We start from the raw sequence: 14,110 nt of genomic DNA, 5'->3' as shown, positions 1-14,110 counted from the left end.
GAAACAGATGGTTTCTTGAGACCTTAAGCACTTTGGAGAGGCACATAAGCTGTCTAGGCCACCGGCGTGCTGAGTTACAAAGGGACTGAGGGCTCTGCTGCCTGGGGTTACCCTGCCAGCCCCTTCAGCTCCCGTCCCTTGGCAATGCCACAAACTAAGCTTGTCTTGTAATATTTTTGGTGTTTCCTCTTCCTTTACTGCCCTAAGCCAGGAAGCGCGAAGGCGCACAGAGTTAGGAAAACAAAAGTGTGTCCCTCGCGTGGCGCGATCTCTGTTGGAGCCTGATTTGGGATAAAGAAGAGTGCCTGTCAGTACTTCCCCAGCTGTGGCGCGAGTTATGCAGAAGCCAGCCGGGGAGGATCAGCTGTGGGCTGAACAGGAGGAAGGGCGTCAAGACAGTGCCTGCCCGCAGCTTCTGGGGGATGTTGGCATTTCCCTCTTCAAAGCCAATTGTGAATTTTTGGTCAAGGCGTCTGCCTTTGTAAAAACTCAGCCTGTGTGTAACAATACTGTATGCCTATTTCATTGTAGTTCTCTTATTCCTTTTTTTTTTTTTTTTTTTTTTTTTAGTGGAGTCTCCCTCTGTTGCCCAGGCTGGAGTGGTGCAGTGACACCATCTCAGCTCACGGCAACCTCTGTCTCCCAGGTTCAAGTGATTCTCCTGCCTCAGCCTCCCGAGTAGCTGGGATTACAGGCGTGCGCTACTTCGCCCGGCTAATTTTTGTATTTTTAGTAGAGATGGGGTTTCACCAGGTTGGTCAGGCTGGTCTCAAACTCTTGACCTTGTGATCTGCCCGCCTTGGCCTCCCAGAATGCTGGGATTATAGGCGTGAGCCCCCGCACCTGGCCTCATTGTAGTTTTCTATCTAAATAATTTCCTTTTGAGTAGAAATGTAAAAGGGTGCCCAGGCATTCTATTACAGTTGTTTTCTTCTGAGATCCATAACCTTGCGGCATGCTGGACGGCTCAACAGAATGGTTGGTGGGTGGGAAAACCAGAAGATTCTGGGGTCTCCTGTAGTCACCACCTTTCCTTCTCTTCTGCATCGACCATACTCACTTAACTGGGGTAACCAAGGAGAAGCAGGTAGCACAAAGGGTCCCGTAGATGGTAGCCGCTGTTACAGCTGCCTTGCAGGGAAATGTGAGCCGGGGCGTGTTGAAGGGGATTGGGAACTGGGACTCTATGTTATTTCTCTTGTCCCTTTGTGCCCAGCAAATGACAGGCACTGGATGAGGAGGCTGAGTCAGGTATATTGGCTTCAGTTGCTTAGCTGTGTTACAACCTTTGTGGAACTTTTTTCATCATTCAGTTTTAATTTTTAATTTTTTTTTTTTTTGTTTTTGTTTTTTGAGATGGAGTATTGCTCTGTCACCCAGGCTGAAATGCAGTGGCGTGATTTTGGCTCACTTCAGCCTTTGCTTCCTGGGTTCAAGTGATTCTCCTGCCTCAGTCTCCTGAGTAGCTGGGATTACAGGCATGTGCTACACACCCAGCTAATTTTTGTATTTTTGGTAGAGATGGGGTTTCACCATGTTGTCTTGGCTGGTCTTAAATTCCTGAACTCAGGTAATTCACCCTCCTCAGCCTGCCATTGGGATTACAGTGAGCCACCACTCCCAGCCGAATTTTTAATATTATTACATTAGGTGATAGGGTCTGGCTCTTTTGCCCAGGTTGGAGTGCAGTGGCACCAATATAGCACACTGAAGCCTCTAATTCCAGGGCTCAAGCGATCTTCCTGCCTCAGGCTCCCGAGTAGCTGGGACTACCAACAAGAGCCACCGTACCTGTCATTCATTCATTCATTCCGTAGAGATGGGTCCTGCTTTGTTGCCTGGGATGGCCTCACACTTCTGGCTTCAATGGCCAGGCACAGTGGCTCATGCATGTAAGCCCAACGCTTTGGGAGGCCAAGGCAGGTGGATTGCTTCAGCCTTGGGAGTTTGAGACCAGCTTCGGCAACATGGTAAAACCTCATCTCTCAAAAAAAAAAAAAAAAAAAAAAAATTAGCCAGGCCTGGTGGTGTACTCCTGTAGTCCTAGCTACTCAGGAGGCTGAGATGGGAAGATTACTTGAGCCCAGGGAGGTCAAGGCTCCAGTGAGCCAAGATTGTGCCCCTGCAGTCCAGCCTGGGTGGCAGAATGAGACCCTATCTCAAAAGAAACCAAACTCCTAGCTTCAAGCGATCCTCCTGTCTCAGCCTTCCAAAGTACTAGGATTACAGGTGAGAGTTTATAATTTTAATGAGTATACATTTTACTTTTAGAAATTCTTAGCTCTCTTTCAGTTCAGCTTACCCTTCTATCCTTGGGTCCTGTTCTTTCCTTAGGGTTTCTGTTTCATATTTTGTATCTTCATTTTAGATACACTGATGTTCTCTTTCAGATTGCTCTATGTTTGTTCTGGAGGAACCAGTTCTCCCATTCGTTATGTCTTGTGCTTTAGGGGCTTAGTGGCTCATGCCCCATGAGAGTCCCACCTATCTTGGGTAGCAGAGATGTCCCCACTTGGCAGTATTAAAGGCCCTAAGTGTTTCCTGCGTCCTGGAAAAGTTTCTATGGGAGCTTGTGGGTCCAAGATTTTGACCCTAGACCAGTGGTGTATGGTGGCTTCCACAGTCATACCCAGGGGCTTTAAAGTCCTCACAGAAGCCTTTTTTCCTTAGATCCTGCTTTCTTGCCATTTCTCTGGGCTGTGGGAGGAATAGTTCAGGCCCTCATTTTAAAGGAGACTTTGATCTCTTTGGGGGTCCTGATTTTATAAAGGGGTCTCAGTTCTCCGGTCATCCTGGGAGACACCAAGTTGCAACCAGCTAGCTTAATATTCAGTCTTCTTTTTCAGACCAGGAAGAGAAAGAATATTTATGAAAATGTATAAATTGCCATTTTGGGAAAAGAACTGAGATCTGTAACAGAACATTAGTAACGAGAAGATTGGATTCATATCAGCAAGTACTTACTGAGTGCTCCCTGTGCATTCACCTGCTGCAGTGCTGGAGGTACAAGGGGGGTGGTAGGTAAGGGCCCTGATCATTTCTGTAACCCCTAGTACCTAGCACCGAGCCTAGCACAGGAAGACAATAAATATTTCAGAAGAAAGAAAGGAGGCCGGGTGCGGTGACTCATGGCTGTAATCCCAGCACTTTGGGAGGCCAAGGCGGGTGGATCATGAGGTCAGGAGTTCGAGACCAGCCTGGCCAACATAGTGAAACCCCGTCCTTACTAAAAATACAAAAAATTAGCTCTGCGTGGGTGGCAGGCACCTGTAATCCCAGCTACTTGGGAGACTGAGGCAGGAGAATTGCTTGAACCCAGGAGGCGGAGGTTGCAGTGAGCTGAGATCATTCCATTGCACTCTAGCCTGGGCAACAGAGCAAGACTCCATCTCCAAAAAAAAAACCAAAAAAACAAAAAACAAAAAAAACAAAACAACAACAACAACAACAACAGAAAGGAGACACATGTCCTTGAAGAAGACAAATATGCAGAAGACATAGTAAGAGAACTGAATCGAGACTCAGAAGACCTGAGTTCTGGGCTGGAGTGGACACTGACTAGTTATGTGACCTCAAATAGTAGCCAGTTATCCTCTTTGGACCTCAGTGCCCCAGCTGTGTAAAGGGGATGGTAGCTCTTGTCCTGAGTCACCCTCCCCACCAGGTTACAGTACAGTAATGAGTATGGGAGGGTAGGAGCCTTGGAGGGGTACGAGGTCTGTCTTGTCTTCAAGGCCAATGGGACAACGTGCCTTCCAGCAGCTGTCTTGCTTTGGGAACTCCCTTTATCTCGCCCTGTAACTGCTGTGGGTGCTGAGTTTTCAGGGGATGGGCTGTAAGCATTTTAGGTCTCGTTTGAGCTAAGGGGCTATTCTTTGGTGTATGGTCAGTATTTGAGCACTGAGGAGCCGTCCTGCTTCCTGTCTCATGTGATGTCCTTTCCCCTAGAAGTTCCCACTGGACCCCATCAATAAGGGCTGAGCTGTTGCGGAGAGACATCGTGGGATGGAATTTTGGCGTTTCATTACCTTCGTGATCTTTGACCTGCTGCTCTCTGCAGCTTCTCCTCTGGACAGTGGTTCTCATGACCCCTCCAGTGGGCTGTCCTTTGGCTAGTTCATCTTTCCTGCCTAAGGTGACTTGGAGGATGAAGGGTAGGAGCATTTGTTATGATGCTATGGGAAAACCACTGGACTTGGAATCAATAATGATAGCTCTTATGTATTGCTCATTAATATATACCATTATTGTTCTAAGCATTTTTCCTCTATGAGCTCATTTAATCCTCGTAATAACCCTATGAAATAGTTGCTATTTTTAACCTCCACTTTATACATGAGGAACCTGAGCTACACAGAGCCTAGCTAACTTCCCTGAGGTCATATAGTTAGTAAGTGGCAAGATTTTTTTTTTTTTAGACAAGGTCTCACTTTGTCTCCCAGGCTGGAGTGCAATGGCGCTATTATGGCTCATTGCAACTTTGCGATCCCAGGTTCAAGTAATTCCACCTGGTTCAAGTGATCCTCCCACCTCAGCCTCCCTAATACCTGGGACTACAGGTGTGCACCACCAGGCCCAGCTAATTTTTGTAGTTTTAGTAGAGACGGGGTTTTGCTGTGTTGCCTAGGCTGATCTTAAACTCCTGGGCTCAAGTGATCCACCTGTCTCAGCTTTCCATAATGGTGCTGGGATTTCAGGTGTGAGTCACCATGCTTGGCCCTTGTAAATGACAAGATTTTAAGCGAAGCGATCTGTGTTCAATACCAGTACTCTTGACCATGATACAATATTGCCTCTACAGACTTGAATTTGAATTTCATGCCCTAATTCTTCATGTGGCCTTGGAAAAGTCTGCTTTTAGCCTTTCTTTTAGCCTGCCTGAGCTTTAGTTTTCTATTCTGTAAATTGTGAAAACTCACAGTTTTTTAGGGTGTCAAATAAAGCCGTATATAAGGAAAGTGGCTAAGCAAGCGCCTGGCACATGACGGGCACTAAACAAAAATGAGTGGGTTTCGAAATGAGATAAGAGTTCTCATTTGCATGATCAGTAGGGAGAAGAAGCATGAAAGAGTGAATGCAATTTTAAGAGTTTTCATTGCACAAACTTCCCTGCATATCCTACTGTATGCCAAGCACTTAGGATCCGAAGATGAAAAATCAAAGTCCACGTGCTAAAATACCTTCCAGTTGAATACAAGAGAAGGATATGTAACTGTTAATAATTTTTCGACAAATGTCACCCAACAGCATGGGAGAGTTACCAAGGAACAGTCTTGGGTGTAAGGGAAGGGAGAGAGTCCTCTCAGCAGGGTGGTCAGAAAACGCTTTGCAAAAGAAGTGTCTGAGCTTTACTTTTCCAAGATAGGCAGGATTTCCCTAAGTGGGGAGAGAAGGGAAGGATATACAAGGCTGAGAAGAGCTGGATCAAAGTCTTTGTGGTAGGAATGTGCAGGCTGTTTTATGGGAGGTCTAAGGAAAATGTGTTCAAGGAGAAAGGTGAAATTTGTAGTGAAAATGAAATGGCACTTGGGGCTTCTCTCTGAAATGCCATCATCCCTGCTACTTCCTGTGCCTCCACCGTTACAGAATTCCTGATCTAGAAAAGCAAACTACAGTGTCGTTTATAGACCTTCCCGTAATAGCCGTTAGCAAGTTTCCTCTCCTAGGACAGTTACTTCCTCAGCCCTAAAATAGAATGGCAGCAGGGGGGAGACGTGGCATATTCGCAGTCTACACTCTGCTGAGCAGCATACTGCGGGGGCGAGTGAGCGACCAGGTGGAGCAGACAGTGCTTGCTTACCCAACCTCCTTTCCCCTTCTTTTTCACTGGCAGAACATTGATCTTCAGATTTCCACCTTCCAGCAAGTGAGTCACTGGGTCCTATTCCCCTTGGCAGTGATTGGGTTAGGTGTGGGGACCTGACAAAGCTCTGGCTGGTGAAATATGAAGGGAAGTTGCCTGGCGGTGAGGGTGAAGAAAGATCTTTCTGCATCTTAAAAGGAAATATGTAGGAAGAAATGGCCCCTCTCCCTTTGTGGGATATACTGGGGTTGGCATGTGATACCTGGAACCGTGGCAGCCATCTTGGGACCATGAGGGAGCTTAGCTTAGGGAGGACCTGTTGAGGGTGTCAGAGCAGAAAAATGGAAGGAATGAGACACTGAGACCTTCCTTTAGACTATGCTGATGGGCGTTTTTTGTTATTTGTGACTCAAGAACACTTTAACGAATGTACAATGGGATGAACACCTCACATGGCATCTAGAAGATTCTGGGTTCACTACACTTACCTCATTCACCCTAGGCTTTAGCGCACCACCCTGTTTGAATTCTCTTCCAAAACGAAGAACTTTTATACGTTTACAATCTTGCTGTTCCCATCATCTGAAATGCCCTTTCCCTCCCTTCTCTATCTGCCAAAACCCCCACTTATTCTTTAAAGCATGGCTCAGATGCACCATCTCTGAAAAGCTTTTCTTGATCTTTATTACTGTGATTATTTTCTTCTTTGAGTACTGGGAACATTTGTCGTCCTCTTCTCAACCTCCCTTCCTCCCCCTCTCCCTTTGCCCCCCCTTCCCCTCCTCCTCCCTCTCTCCCTTCCCCTCCTCCTCCCTCTCCCCCTTCCCCTCCTCCTCCCTCTCTCCCTTCCCCTCCTCCTCCCTCTCCCCCTTCCCCTCCTCCTCCCTCTCCCCCTTCCCCTCCTCCTCCCTCTCCCCCTTCCCCTCCTCCTCCCTCTCTCCCTTCCCCTCCTCCTCCCTCTCCCCCTTCCCCTCCTCCTCCCTCTCTCCTTTCCCCTCCTCCTCCCTCTCTCCCTTCCCCTCCTCCTCCCTCTCCCTTCCTCCCTCTTCCCCTTCCCCTCTTCCCTTTCCTCCCCTTTCCCTGTCCCCCTCCTCCTTCCCTCCTCTCTCTTCCCCTCTTCCTCCTCCCCATTTCCCCTCTTCTCCTCCTTCTCTTCCTTTGCTCCCCCTCATCTTCTTCCTCCTCCTCCTCCTTTCCCTCTCCCAATTCCTCCTTTCTTCCTCCTCCTCCTCCTCCTCACCATTTTCCCACTCCTTATGCTCCCCCTTTCCCTCCTCCTTCTCCTTTCCTCCCCCTCTACCCTCCTCCCCCTCTCCCTTCTCCCTCACTTCTGTCTCCTTCTGTATTAAGTGCCTACCGCGTGCCCGCTGTTGTGCTGCATACTCTGCTATCCTGGAACCTCTCATACCAAAGGTGGCCAGACTTGCCCAGGTAATTATGAGACAACGTGGTTAGTGTGGTCCTACAGGAATATAATGTGTAATGGGCACCTAGGAAGAGGTGCCTGACTCCACCTTGCAGGGAGGGTCAGAGAAGACTTGTTAACAGGGTGTGATCCTTGAACCAAATCCTAAATAATGAATAGGAACCAGCCAGTAAAGAAGGGAAGGAAGGGAAGGAAATTCTGGGTGTAGGGAGCCTCAGCCAGATGTGAATGGTAGCAACAGCACAGTGTGTGCCGGGAATTGTGAGTGGCTCCATGTGGTTGGAACCTAACATTTGAGGTAGATGTGTTGAGGTCAGAGGAGGAGGCAGGAGCCATATCCTGCCGCTTGAACTTTGTCTAGAAGCCACTGAGGAACGAACCACTGAAGGCATAAGGCCGGGGAGTGATGTGATTCTTGCCTGTTGCAAAGGTGACTCTGGCTACATTGGGCTGAATGCATGAGTGGCTGAGGGCAAGGTCTGGAAGGAGAAGACCAACTATGATGCTCTTACAGGAGTCTGGAAGGGAAGATGGGGAGGCAGTAGGATTGGCTGGCTTGGGGATCATTTCGTGGGGGTGGGGAAGAGAGAGAGCCATGACGCTGAGCTTTCTGTGTCATGGCAAGACTGAGTCATGTCTGTCTCAAAACGTTGTTGCTCCCTGGCCTCCTGGTCCTACCAGTGTGTGTGTCCCCTGGGGTGGTCAGTTCCTGGCTTCAGTGGCAGACAAGGCCTGGGGGGGCGGGGACGCCGGTCTGTGTCCTCCCTTCTCTCCTGTCTTCTCTTCCCACAGCTGCAGCACTTTGGCTCCTGCTTAAGTGGAACAGGAAGTGGGGCTGGGACATGGTTTTCCTGGCGTCCTTGCTTTCTAGATCTGAGCTTGAGAAGAGAGAGACTCCCGTAATGCCTGTCACTCCTCGTCTTTCTTTCTTGCTCTTCTTCCAACCCAAACCAATTCTGAATACACTTTCCCAGTGTCTGCAGTCCATCCCCTTCTGTCTGTCCCAGAGTTCCCGCCTCAGGCCAGTGGTGTGTGTGGTTTTTCCAGAATCGTCCAGCCCTCTCCTACCTCACTGCCCTCAGCCCATCCTCTGAGCTGCATCAGGGGAATCTCCTTAAAATGTCAGATTGGGTCACCTTTCTGCTTAACAAGCTTCGGTCTCCGTCCCCATGCCCAGGTGGTCAGGGGAAAAGGAAAGCAGCTGGACGTTTCAACTGCTCAGACCTGGGGTCAGCCCTGGCCCTCTGCTTACTGAACGCCCTCAGACAAGTCACCCAACTTGCTGAACCTTCATTTCTTCAGCTGTGAAGTGGAGATAACTTGCCTTACTGCGGGATGAGTGAGAAAACACATTAAAGTGCCACCTTAACACATATGTACACACACACACACACACACAGATTTTCTTTCCTCCTTGCAGTTTTTTAATTCATCTTGGTGAGTCCTTCATATCACTTAGCAAACTGCCCATCCTGCAGTAGACCAGATGCTTAATTCATGTTTGATGAGTGAATCATTCCTTCATTCCGCTTTAGCTGAGAGTTTGACAATCTCTCTTTTGCTAAATTTCAGAAGCTTTTTTTGATTTGTCTTTGAGATCCAGAAGGACCAGGGCCCTGGTGCTCAGGGGACTTCATATGGTGAGGGAACGGAAGTGAAGACTCGGTCTCAGGCTTCCTGACTTCAAGCCAGTGATCTTTCCAGTGGCCACCCTGTAACTTCCTGGGCAATCAGGAGCCATCTACTGGGGCATGTTGCCCAGGTTCTGGGACGTGTCATCATGAAAAGAGTGGAGCCCTCCAGGCAGCTATTAAAGAGAACAATAAATTGAGGAGTTGGCATAAGCAGGGCCACAGGAATTAGTGAAGTATACATGCATTATTCTTCAAAACTCATTTTCCCCAAAGAATCTTAATGGACAGAAGGGGTGTGTGTGTGTTGGGGGGGGGGGGGGGGCAGAGGGGGTTGTTCTCATCCTGGAACAAGTTGAAAGTTGGTTGGGGTAAGTTAAGTTCAGCTTGAAGAAAGTAATAGTGTTAAGTGTTTGCAGATGGTAATCACATGGGACCTAAAACAGTCTACAGAGGGAAATCATAAACCAGGAACAATGCCGCTCCTGTGGTATAGATGGCTGGTAAGAGTTTGGATCCTGGACTTAGGTGTGGGTCCTAACCTGGCATTTTACTGGCTATTTGCAGACGTTAAGCAAGTTTCAGACCTCTTTGAGCCTTAGTTTTGTTACCTATCAAATGGGGAGAATAAGACTTCTGCCTTATATGTTTTGTCAAGAGAATTATCTAAAGTGAGACATGGACAATAGTGAGAGTGGCGTCTGGCACATGGGACTAGGAGGAGAGGAAATGTGAGCCGTTCTGAGGATGGTGGTGATAAAGATGACTGTTACGGGTTGCATTGTGTCCCTCCAAAAGATATCTTGAGGTCCTGGCCCCCAGAACCTCAGATTGTGTTTTTATTTACAAATGAGCTCTCCACAGAGGAAATAAAAATTAAACTGAAGTCATCAGGGTAGGCCCTGACCCAAAATGACGGGTGTTCTTATAAAGGAAATTTGGACCTAGAGGCAGATATGCAGAGAGGGAAGACAGTGTCAAAGCACACAGGGAGAAGACACCCTGTGACTGCAGTGAGGCAGCTGCAAGCCAGGGAACATAATGGATTTCTGGCAACCACCACAAGCCAGGAAGAGGAAAGGAAGAATTCTCTCCGAGAAGAAGCAGAGAGAGTGTGGCCCTGCTGATACCTTGCTTTTGGAATTCTAGCCTCCTGAACTGTGAGAGAATTAATTTCTGTCTTTTAAGTCATCCAGTGTTGGTGCTTTTTTATGACAGCCCCAGCAAATTAATACAATGATAATGATGACGGGGGTAGTGATGGTGATGATGATGATGTTGGTGTGATGGTGGTGGTGGTGGTGGTGATGGTTATGGCGATGATAATGGTGCTACTGCCGCTGATGGTGGTGGTGATGATGGTGGTGGTGGTATTGTAGTTATGATAGTGATGATGATGATGGTAGTAGTTGTGATGGTGATGATGGTGGCGTGGGGGATGGTGATGATGGTGATGATGATGGTGATGGTGGTGGTGATAGTGATGATTGTGTGCTGCTACTGCTGATGGTGGTGATGGTGATGGTGGTGATGATGATGATGGTGGTGTTGATTGTGATGATAATGGTGCTGCTGATGGTGGTGATGGTGATGATGAAGGTGTTGGTGATGATAGTGTTGATGATAATGGTGGTGATGATGGTGGTAGTTATATGATGGAGATGATGATGGTGGGGGCATGGTGATGATGGTGGTGGTGATGATGATGATGGTGTTGATGGTGATGATAATGGTGCTGCTGATGTTGGTGATGGTGACGATGAAGGTGTTCGTGGTGATGATAGTGTTGATGATGACGGTGGTGATGATGGTGGTAGTTATATGATAGAGATGATGGTGGGGGATGGTGATGATGATGATGGTGATAGTAATGATGGCAGTGATGATGATGATGGTGGTGATGATGATTTGGCATCTGGCCTAAAAACTGACCCAGAAGTTGATTACGTGTGTGACTGTAGATGGTCTTGTGGCTTTCATTTAGCTAGCACTGGAATGAATATATTTTAGACACACCTCCAGTGGCACTTGTTGGGAACTTCGTTGGTATTATACTAGGAGCAGGTGATTCAGAGTAAATATTCCCAGTCTAGAGAGTGAGATAGACACTGAAGGGGGCCAGTTCCTCAAGAGGTGAAGTGACTTTTGATTCACTGCATGACTGTGTTGGAAAGGGGGATCCCCAGAGTGCTCTCAGATGGTGGCCTATGAGTCACCATGTAGACAGTGGTGGGCGGGGGTTGCCTTGTGGCCAAGTGCAGAGACTGCATAGGCAACAGGACAGTGACTACGACAAGTGTGTGTCCGGGATTGGTGAAGAGGTTGATGTGGTGGGATGTAGAAGGGATGGGATCCAGGGGCTTACGATACGGAGGCACAGTGAGCAAGGAATAGATTGAAACTGAGAAGAAGGTGGGTCTTAATCCTGTTGCCAGGAAGAGGAGATTTGTGAGTTGTGCTTTAGGAACATCCCTCTGTTGGGGCTCAGCTGTACCTCCTTTATCTCCGAGTTTTGTTGGCCTCCCTGTGCGGTGCATTGAGAAGATACTCAAACTGAAGGGGAGAAGTGCCAATTTTAAAGGATGAAAAAGGAACAATGTGAGTTCCTCCATGTCTTAGAGATAGTGTGGTATGACAGAGAGAGTGTAAACTCTGGTATCACATAGTCTTGGGTCGGAGTCCTTCATGGAATCTAGCTCTGTCCCTTGCTTGGTGACCTTGGACACTTTCTTTTCTCTGAGCCTCAGTTTCCTCTCCTTTCCACTTGTGCTGCCAATACCCCCTGCAGAGTATGGTGGAGATTAAATTGGGATCTTATAGGCCAATTACGTGGCCCCTTAGAGGCCCCGAATAAAAGTCAGTTGTTCTATGCTGAACCCTGTCCACACATGGGATTCTGGGCAAAGGCTTATTGGTACTTGTGATACGTAATTAATCAGAGGTGAGAGGGCAGAGTTGACCTCTGGGAGGGCTTGAATTTCGTAGGATTAAAAACATTGCCAATATTAAGAGGAGTTGAGTCCCTGGGAGGAAGGGGCGAGACGTAGGGGCTCCAAGGAGGCCATGGTAACTCTTACTGGGAGGTATAACCATGAAGTCCCTATTACTCTCTAGTTCTTTAAAATATTAGCAAAAGCAGGTTAAGTCTTCTCAGTTGTGGATGGCTTAAAAATAGCCATTGATCAGAGTGGCCAACAGTGTTTTCCCATGACCTGGCACCTAAGGTCCCCTTTCCCCCAACTCCTGCTCTGCCGTCTCTGCCCAGTAATGACTCCTCATGTATCCTCATCCTGGACCCTCCAGCTAGGAACCTTGATATTTATTCCACACATACTTATTCCATTGCATATCAGTGGTATTCTAGGGCCTTGGCGATAGTAGCAAACATGACACAGAAAAATCCCTATCATCATGGACCTTACGTTGCAGTGGGGCAACAGATAGCAAACAGACATTAAATGGATGGTGTATGAGATGATGAATAGTGCTTATGGAAGAAAAATCATCTGGAGAGGAGGCTGGGGATGTGAACTGTTAAATGGGGTGTTCAAAGAAGTTTTCCCTGAGAAAGTGACATTAAGCAAAGACCCAAAGGATCTGAGGGAGTGAGCACATGGCAGTTTGGGGAGAAATGAGTCTTAGTCACAGGGCTTGCCCCATGCAGAGGCCCTGGTAGCCACATGTGTGGCGCATTAAAGGTACTTGGAAGAGGCCAGTGTGGCTGGAGTGGAGTGAGTGACAGGAGAGCTCTTGGTGCAGGAAAAGGTTGATGGGGTGGGGATGAGGGCTTGACCTTGCAGCTGGGCATTTTGAGGACTTTAGCTTCTGCTCTGAATAAGAAAAGCAGCTCTTGGAGGGTTGTGAGCAGAAGAATGATATGAGCTTGGCTTACCTTTTTTTTTTTTTCTAACCAGTGTATTAGTTCATGCTTGCACTGCTGTAAAGAACTACTTGAGACTGGATAATTTATAAAGAAAAGAGGTTTAACCAGCACACTGTTCTGTAGGCTATACAGGCTTCTGTTTCTGGGGAGACCTCAGGAAACTTACAATCATGGTGAAAAGCGAAGGAGAAGCAGGCACATGTTACATGGCAGAGCAGGATAAAGAGAGCAGAGGGAGGTGCTACACACTTAAGCAGGCAGATCCCAGGAGAACTCTATCACAAGACCACACTAGGGGGATAGTGCTAAACCATTAGAAACCACCTTCGTGATTCAGTCACCTCCCACCAGGCCCCTCCTCCAACACTGGGGATTACAATTTGAAATGAGATTTAGATGGGGACACAGATCCAAACCATATCAAGCAGTATTTGCTGTCTGCTATGTAGAGGATGGGTTGAAATGGGCAAGAGTAGAACAGAGAGGCTGTTGCTTGATGCTGGTGAGAGAGGAAGCGGTGACAGTGGTGGGGATGGTTGAATGCTGAAATTATGGATTTCCTCTCCCTCCCTCAGCTTATCCAAATTACTGCCAAGCGGGGTCAGTTCTACCTTGGCCATTGTAGGGAGATTGGGAGGAATTTGGAGATACTATACGTCAAGTATTTTAGTCTGTGACCCTCTTTAAAACAGGAATATTTCTTTTTTCTTTTTTTTGAAAGAGAAAGGAAGAAAGAAAGGAAGGAAAGAAAGAAGAAGAAAGAAAGAAAAGAATAAAGAGAGAAAGAGAGAAAAAGGGAAAGAAAGAGAGATAAAGGGAGAGAAAGAGGGAGAGAGAACGGGAGTCTTGCTCTATTGCCCAGGCTGGAATGCAGTGATGTAATCATAGCTCCTTGCAGCCTCAAACTCCTCACTTAAGCCACCCTTCCACCTCAGGCTACCCTACTAAGTATCTGAGACTACAGGCATGCACCTCTGTGCCAGGCTAATCTAAAATAAAAATTTCATTTTTTTTAACTGTTTTCTAAAGTGACTATCTTGTTACATATTTCCACCAGAAACATACGAGTTTTGCCCCAGTTGTCCCACATATTCATCAGCATGTTGTATTATCAGTTGTTTTATTTTAGCAATTCTAAAAGTAGTATAGTACTGTCTTAATTTGATTTTATTTTGCACTTCCCTAATGAGCTATGATGCTGAGTATCTTTTGTGTGTGTAATTATTTTAATATAAATTAAATTAAACATTTATTTTTCAGTTGTACTAATCACATTTCAGAGGCTCAAAGGCCACATGTAGTTAGTGGCTATCTTATTGGATGGCACAGATGATCAAACATTTCCTTTACTGCAGAAACTTCTGCTA

General features: G+C 47.1%; 1 protein-coding gene across 4 annotated transcripts in view; it reads left to right on the top strand.

Annotated features, from left to right (window-relative positions):
- The window catches only part of ASAP1 (ArfGAP with SH3 domain, ankyrin repeat and PH domain 1), a 417,488-nt gene that overhangs the window by 5,870 nt on the left and 397,508 nt on the right, over positions 1–14,110 (top strand). The gene's annotated exons all lie outside the window — the stretch shown is intronic.

This window comes from Saimiri boliviensis, chromosome 15 (assembly GCF_048565385.1).
Source record: "Saimiri boliviensis isolate mSaiBol1 chromosome 15, mSaiBol1.pri, whole genome shotgun sequence".
In the NCBI taxonomy this organism is placed as follows: domain Eukaryota; kingdom Metazoa; phylum Chordata; class Mammalia; order Primates; family Cebidae; genus Saimiri; species Saimiri boliviensis.
Note: the sequence above shows the minus strand (reverse complement) of the source record. Positions and strands in the feature narration are given on the sequence as shown.